The sequence below is a fragment of the Zingiber officinale genome, chromosome 3A (assembly GCF_018446385.1).
Source record: "Zingiber officinale cultivar Zhangliang chromosome 3A, Zo_v1.1, whole genome shotgun sequence".
Taxonomy (NCBI): Eukaryota; Viridiplantae; Streptophyta; class Magnoliopsida; order Zingiberales; family Zingiberaceae; genus Zingiber; species Zingiber officinale.
Genome location: NC_055990.1, coordinates 65,557,594 through 65,566,155, shown reverse-complemented (window position 1 = coordinate 65,566,155; position 8,562 = coordinate 65,557,594). Strand labels below are relative to the sequence as shown.

The 8,562-nt window shown below is 36.2% G+C and overlaps 1 long non-coding RNA gene across 3 annotated transcripts; it reads left to right on the top strand.

The window, feature by feature from the left end:
* Positions 1 to 4,117: 4,117 nt before the first annotated feature.
* Positions 4,118 to 7,623, top strand: LOC122051958. 3 transcript variants are annotated; one of them, XR_006131637.1, is made up of 4 exons: positions 4,118 to 4,432; positions 4,595 to 5,073; positions 6,678 to 6,734; positions 7,443 to 7,622. It is a non-coding gene; the product is annotated as an uncharacterized LOC122051958 (long non-coding RNA). The 3 variants fall into 3 exon arrangements; XR_006131636.1 differs by having other exon boundaries at positions 4,552 to 5,073; XR_006131635.1 differs by having other exon boundaries at positions 4,118 to 5,073; positions 7,443 to 7,623.
* Positions 7,624 to 8,562: the final 939 nt, after the last annotated feature.

Genomic DNA, 8,562 nt, shown 5'->3' with positions numbered 1-8,562 from the left:
GGGTTTCGGCAGTAGGAGTGTGAAGAGATTGTATGGGGAGAGGTGAATAAAAATGGATAAGAAGGGTTCAGGAAGGCTAAGGCGGAAAACACAGCGCCAAAAATTTTTCGAAGAGAAGGAAAAACACCGAAAGAATAAAGGCAAAGACAACGGTTTTAATAAACCGTTGTCTTTGATTATATAAAACAATATAAAAACACAACTGCTTACAAAACTGTTTTTGTAGCCCCTAAAAAAGTGCTTAAAGATAATGGTTTTAGGTAACTGTTGTAAAATACGTTGTTGATTTAAAAAAAAAATTGCTCGATGACAACAATTTTCACAAAACTATTGTCTTTTATATTTTATGGGAGCTCAAAGACAATGGTTTTATCTTAAACCGTTATCTTTTACTAAATTTATAACAGTTTCTTCTAAAACCATTGTCTTTGTGGTGTTGCTGTTTAACATTTTTGTTGTAGTGCTCGATGAAATCTGATGAGCTATTGATTGAATAAACTTATCAGTCAATGAATCCCTATGTTTCCTTTTCTCCTTCGATCTAATCTGATCTCATCTTTGATTTACTGATGATCTGTCAATTGAACATACTTATCAGTCAACAAAACCCAATGCTTCCTTTTCTCCATTGATCTGATCTGATCTCATCTCAATGACATCTTTGATCCATCAATAGATCCATATAATTCGTCGATAGAAATCAATGTTTCCTTTTCTCCTTGATAATATCTCTAATTCATTGATATATCCATATGATCCATCTACAAAAGCTTATTTTTTGAGGATCCATTCACTGAACTTATTTTCCTATCAACAAAACACCTATAAAATAATGTTAGAACTAATATAGTATTTATCCTACAAAACAAAGTTAGAATAGATATATGTATGATAAAGTCCTAACTAGAATTTTAGTCTGATCTCTGTTGGATTGAGATGCACATGAGGGGGGGGGGGGGGGGAATCGCATGATATTTTAAAGAACTTCTCTTTTTGTTTTGAAAAGTGAGTACATAGGGGAATTAAAATACGGAAACAAAAAAAGCCAAAACACAAGTACACAAGCAGTTTACTTAGTTCGGAGACTTCGGTGACTCATACTCCAAGACCTAGGTCTCACGGACCTATTGATGGGTAATTTACTAAAGACCTCTTTCGGAACCGCTGATAGAGGGGATCGATACAAAAAGATAGAAACAAGTGTGACATGCTACACTTTCCTTTTCTATAGAAATTAAGTACAAGATTAAATTTTCATTACCCAACAATTTTGGAGGATGATCAACTTAGGATTAGTGTTGGATAGGTCCTCAACAGTAGTTAAATATAGCAACATCATAGCAGAGCAATAGCAGGAAGCCAGATCAATCAAAATGTCAATCGGACGCATAAAAACTTGTAAAAGAGTTGATGTTGAAGCCTTGGTTGAATGCCTCTTTAATAAGGGATGGAAGGTGCCTTACATAGCATTGAAGGCGCCTCTAATGCTAAAACTTTGTCCCATAAAAAATGGCTCCTTATCGTCAATGAAGTCTCTGCCGTATCCGACCTAAGGTGCCTTCCATAAACAGGACTCAAGGCGTCTTCCGTCTCTTGGAAGGCACCTCAGATATTGTTCACCTGAGGCCTTTTGTGCTCCCTTTGCTATGAAAAATATGTTAGTCTAACATAAAAATATTTAAGTTGCAAAACAATATTAGCACAATTATAATATAATTAATTTATTACTTAGACCCTGTCCTCCAGACCATGATCTAGTTAGGGTCTCAATTTAGTTTTTTAAAATAGACTTAAATTGGATCGACGCCTACTGTCTCCTCAAACGGGGCGCATCCTCACTAAGTCACTCTCCTCTTGTGACTTACCTTCACTTTCCAACTTGCAGTCTATTGACTAGCCTCTCAACCCACCGGGTCTTCTCACCAATTGTTAGGTCCATAAACCCAACAGGACTTAGCTCAGTTGTAAGGCCCCGCGGACCCAGCTAGACTTATCGTCAAATATCAAGTCAACCCTTGACCTATCTGGGCTTCATACCAACTATTAGGTCCTCAGACCTAGATGAGTTTCATCTTGATGTCAAGTCCCCTAAACTCATCAATCCTTGCACACTCGGTAAATGGATTAGATTACAAAATTACATAATGTAACTCACTTATCATTCATCAAAAATTGAGTTTGACCATTAGTACAAATTGTACCAATAATTCCTCTTTTTTTGATACAATGATAACCTGGATTAAAGTTGGGTAAAACATGTGGATAAAAACAATGCATAGAATAACTTAATATGCATAAGTCTATTCTTTGTTTCTTCTCTTGATCATCTATTCTTTTTCAAACTTAATCACATTCTTTTTCTAACTTAATCCCCTACTCTCCCCCTTTGGCATTCATAAAAAAAAGTGTAAAATAGAATGCATAAGTGTACCAATTTATGGAAAAAGTGATAAAACTTTAAGAATAAGCATGACAAGTAATAAAACTTTCAAAGTAATCACAAAAACTTACAGGCTTATTGGAGGGAGGAGTTAATAAAATTTTTCAAAATTGTTTTGAAATAAATTTTCATACTTTTCAAAAGGTTTCAACATTTTGAAAATTAAATTTACAAAAAAAACAAACCATTGAAAAACTAAAATTTTCAAGAATGTTACACACTATTTTTCAAGATAGATTTCAAAACACTTGTTTTTTTTAAAATAATTTATTATAAAATAAGTTCAATTGTTCAAGGCAACTTTTGAAAAGTTTTGCAAATTATCTTTCCAAAATATTTTTGAAAGTAGTTCAAATAATTTGTGTAAGCACAATAATTTTGGAAATATTTATAAAATAGTTGTCAAACAAAATTTTTAAAAGGTTTTTCAAAGATATTTTTGTTGGGATTTTCGAGCCGCAAAAACCGCTTTTGCATTACGGAAACCCCGAAATCCCATGCCACCGGATCCATGCGAATATTAAAATTTTACATGTACAAGTTTTCTAATCCTAAATCTACTTTAGATCTACATGTTTAGGAGTTTATACCTTTGATGCGAAGCCCTTCGCTTATCCCGCTCGTCCAAGGTTCGCCAGATCTCGAGTGTGTTCAAGTGTACACACCTCTAGTAGTATCCACACGAACAAGAAGTGATTCTCAAACCACTCTAGATGGAGAAGAGAGCACTACAAGTGTGCTAGCACTCTCAAGAGCTCTCGGATAGGATTGGAAGAAGAAAGGAGAGAAAAAGAAGAAGAGGATTCTCATACACTTCTCTAAACTCTCTACTTACCCTTTCTTCTTGGATTAAACTCACTCACCATCACCCACCTGTTAGTTAGAGCCCTAGAGCCAATCATTTGATGATTGTATGGACTCATGTATATCATATTCTTGTATATTAATAAAGGCATTTGTTTGGTTATTATACTTATTTATATTAGTGCCAAATAGACTAAGTATAATAGCGTCCTTGAGTAGAAGGTTCATACCTATATCAATCGATTAGTTGAATCGATAGTGAGATGATACAGAGAACACTACTCTAAATCATTCCTAGTCGAGTATTAGCATTCAGGGACAATGTTAATACAATAAGACTAGCATGTAGGTCAGCTCGATGACTTGATCTCACAAGTCATGGATATAGAGATATCAAGCTGACACATGGGTATGCATTAGAGAATGTATACTGAATGACCCGCCATGAGAAAGTATCATGGATCGTTATATGAGTGTCATATACTCACTACAAGAAAATTGGGATTCTACAACACTTAAACGACAACGCTTTTTATAAAAAGCGTTGTCTATTTTGTTTTAACAACGCTTTTAGTGAAAAGCGTTGTCTATTTCATTATTTTCTTATTAATAGACATCGCTTTTCTAAAAATCGTTGTCGATTAGTGATTTTTACGGGTCAAAGACAACGCTTCATTAAAAAGCGTTGTCTATTACACTGATTTTTAGTGTCTACAACAACGTTTTATAAAAAGTGTTGTCTATGTTTAAAATCTCATCTAAATCTTGATTAATACAAACCGTTGGATCTAAATCTTGATTAATACACATCGTTGGATGTAGGTAAGGAGTAGAAAACCCAAACCCTTCTCCCAACTCCTATCTTTCGATCATTTTCAAGTCCCGAACCCTTCTCCCAAGTACTCCTCGTCTCGCACGGCCTTCTCCATCCAACTCCTCTCCGGCAAACCACTCCTCCGACTCTCCGTCAAGACCACACCTTCGTCAAGCGGCAGATCCCGGTGCTGAGGCGATTAACCACGACAGATCGACCCATCTCTTCGCCTCCTTCGCCCCCGACGTTGAGGCGGTGACTGATATAAGGAGGACAAGATGAGCGTAAGTCCAGTGCCGGCCTCGGACACTCATGGCAACCTGGACGAGCAGATTGCGCAGCTCATGCAGTGCAAGCCGGTCGCTGTACAGGAGGTTACATCTCACCCTTTCCCTCGCATATTTTTGTTCGATCGCTCTTTCAATTTATTTCTTCTCTGGTTAGGATGTTTGTTTTGGGGGTTTTCTGCTCGATTCATGCGTATTGTTTACAGATCTGAGGTTGAGTAGGTTTTCTGCTCGAACTCCTCCTCTCAGGCTAACACAGAAGAATGGCGGTGCTTGCGATGGCTTCCGGGGTCCTCCGGCCGAGCCTTGGTCTGAATCTGGAGCCGGGAGGTGCTGGCTTGTGGCCCACCCTTTTGAGCCACTCGCTTTTGCGCGTAGTGGAGCATCCTTTCTCCGACGCTGCGCCGTGCATCACAGCACACGGGGATACGACGCCTGAGAGCGCAGAGTTGATGATTTTAGTGGCTGCCATTTTTTTCTTGCCTTAATAGCGGCCAAAAAGATTTGGCGTGGACGACTTAGACCTTGATCTCTCCCCTCTCTCTCTATCTCTGTCACTCTCTCATTTTGTCCGAGGGTACGACCTTGGCGGCGGCTGTGGGGTTGTGGGCGATGGCTAAGAGAGTGGACAAGCAGGTAAATCTCTTCTACCGCGCCGAGTGCGAGGAGCTCGCCAGGAAAGTGGCCGATCACTCCGACGCCATCCAGCTCCGTACTATCTCTTGCAGGTAAATCTCCACCTCCTCTTTCATGGATTCTTTGCACGGAAGATAGACTACTTGGCGAACTGGATCTTGTGGCTTCTGAGTTCAATGATTCGATCTTTATCCTCGTAGTTTGGATTTTTTTTTTCTTTTGACTGTAAATAGCGAAGCTAGGGTTTTGAATAGGGCCTAATCCATTCTTTTAATCCTGAAGTTAGGTTTCGTTCTTCCTCCTTAGCGTTAAGAGTTTTGTTGTTGTTGTTGATAACTCCAAGCAAAATAGATTAGAAGGATCTGCTCTTCTGTTGCTTTATCATCGATAAACGTTTTTCATTTTTGTATCCTCTTCCGGAAGTTTGTCTAGGTTTAATGATGCATTGTAACAAAGCATGAGTGTGTCAATCTGTTATACCGCTCTTCTTCAGAAGAAGAATTTAACTTCTCATCCATTGTTGCAACTCGAACTAATAGGACGTTTCCATTAACCATATAAGAAACCTAAACCATGTGTGGAATTGATTAAGCAAAATCTATGGAAGTATTTGACCTATTAGACATTCTCTGTTGGTTTCAATTTCCACGAAGGTTTGACATCCTCAAGGATCAAAGTCTATGCTATAGAAAATTGTCCCTTGTCGGCAGAGCAAAAGTCCAATAGCATACTCATTGTATTGAGCCCGCCAGTGAGAAAATGGACCCAATTGCAGTTCCATTTACAGGTACATCGATTGTTGCATCCCGACCAGCAAAGAGAATTGACCAATTATGTTTAATGTAAATTACCTGGCTGAAATGTTCATGGCCTAATTCCTGGCTATAGACTTATTTCTTTCCCCTTACATATTCATGTGTAAAAATGTTCCATGGATGTGAAATCTTTGCTTTTTATCCCCAATTAAATAGATCAAAAAATGCAGATCTCGACTTCTTGTTAATCTAGGATTTTCTTATGGATGAATCGAGAACTTTTAGGCACATTAAGATGTTACTGATGTGTGATCGTTCTATATACCATGTGTGATCATTAACCCTTGAAACTGCTAATGTAGAACTGGCCAATCCATATTTCATTCCTGGACTGTAATGATTTTCTTTGTTGGACTATGGGGTGGGTTAGTGTCGCTTGTTAATGAATAATCTCATGATTTATTTATCCGATGTGACTTAATTATTTCTCCTTGATACAATTATAAATGCTTTAATTTGTTAGAGACGATGGAAATTAGTTTATCTGATCAGCATGTCATTCGGAATTCAGTTTTTGATTGAGCTGATTTTTCTTGTAAGTTATATAGAAAAAATATTCGTAGAGGTTTCTATTGTATCTTTTCATAAGCCTCTGGAAATTTATGAAATATTGCTCAAGTTATAGGAGGACTCCTCTAGTTACATGCATTAACTGTTTGTTCTATTAACAAGGAATAGAGGTAAATGCTTCGATTCCCTTCTTGTGTCTTGCTAATTGCTAAAAGTTCACAATGAGTTTACATTGTTAAGACATTAGCTTTTGCAGTCCAATATTTGTTTAATGTTCTTTTTTTTCCCTATGAAAATAATATTTGGAATTTCTTGCAGTTTATCATTGTGAGTTAATAACTATATTTATAAGTTTTTAAATAAAATTTCAGATTAGGGTGCTTTGCGAAAAAGCTAAGGAGGTTTTAATGGAAGAAAGCAATATTCAGGTAGACATTACTTCTTTTAAGTAAGTTATTCAATCTAGTTAAGGCCCTTGTTAAAGTATAACGTTGTTGAATTTCCTTGAAGTTGTTCATTCGCATGCTGGCCATGATCATTCTCTAATAAAATTAGAAAGGAATGTAAACAACACAAACCTCAACTGATGTTTCATAAGAAGTTCTTATAGAACTTAATTAGTTGTAGGCGTAGAAGCTTACTATAGATCTGTATTATTAAACTTCAGGATATTTGCTTGTATTATAAGATATATACTTCATGTAAATATGAAATAAAAAATACAGATGCAACATAAGACAAAAACTGAGAAATGGATGTTATACTGAGTACTACAAACCACAGTTTATCATATTATAGTTGATTCTCTAGTAAAGTTTCACATTTTGAACTCGTTTATTTTGATTGTTTTGTTTCTTTTGAGAGCCATCAGTAATGCTCATGTATGGAATCACAGTTTATCATATTATAGTTGTTTCTTTCTGCAAACTTTATTTCTGCAGTTTAAAGAAACGTTGTATTTCTGCAACAACAGTGTTTTCTGCAATTTGAAGAAACGTTGCATTTCAGCTTTCTTTCTTTCTTTCTGCAAGCATTTCATTTCTGAGTAATGAGTTTTGGTTCATTTATAGAAAATAGCTAGTAGAAGTAATTTTTTGGTTCAAACTATTGACTGTAATTTTTTGTTTATATTTCAGGTCAACTGTTCAATCTGTTCAAAACTTACAAAGATCCTAGACAAAATCCAATTGCTCACAAGATTATTTTGTGCTCTTTTGTTTTATTTGTGAATATCATTATCTACTTTGAAACAGAATTAGTGTTAATTTTGATATTTACTAGCTTCTCATGTAATTAAATATTAATATTACTTCAATGTTAGAATTCTATTATTTTGGTATGAGTTTGAAATCATTAACTGAGTTGATTATATGTAAAATTCGAATATAGACATGGTAAAAGAAAAATAATAGTTTCAAAAATATAAAAATAATGATTTTTAAATTATTTTTTTTATTTTTTTCTTTAAAACGACAACGCTTTTAAAGCGTTTCAAAAGCATTGTCTTTTCTACCAAAAACAACGCTTTAAAAGCGTTGCAAAACGTTGCCTTTGCATAAAATGACAACGCTTTTAAAGCGTTGCAAAAGCGTTGTCTTTGGTACAAACGACAACGTTTTAAAAGCGTTGTCGTTGAGCAGACTTTTTACAACAGTGCCTTTAACAACGCTTTTTCAGGCAAAAAGATAACGCTTTAAAAGCGTTGTCTATTAGCTTTTTTCTTGTAGTGACTTTCTCATGTGGCTATTAGTATGACTATTAGTCCTTAGACCTGAAGTCAACATGGATCCCTACATAAGGAGTTAAGTACTTTAGTTTCGTCAAACGTCACCCGTAACTGGGTGGACTATAAAGGCGATTACTGGGTATATAACGAATTATGTAGAGGGATGTGAGTGATGTAGATGGGATCTATCCCTCCCATATGACGGGAGCGACATCGGTATTCTTGATAGAGTGAGACCACTAAGTGCATGGCCATGCCCAAATGAGTCAACATTAGATGTTGAGCTCATTTGATCGAGTGAGTCTACTTGGAGTTCAAGATTTAGATTGATTAGAGGATGACACGGTCTATGCCTCACATTGATCAATCTAGATGTCTAGGATAGAAGGACACTTGTCATTATTTTGTGAGTAGTCACAATTGGTAGTCACAAGGTGATGTCGGATCTCGACATTCTTGTAACTTGGGTAGTAATGATGTGTTGCTAGATACCGCTCATTACTTATGCTCCTAAATTGGTTTAGGGCATT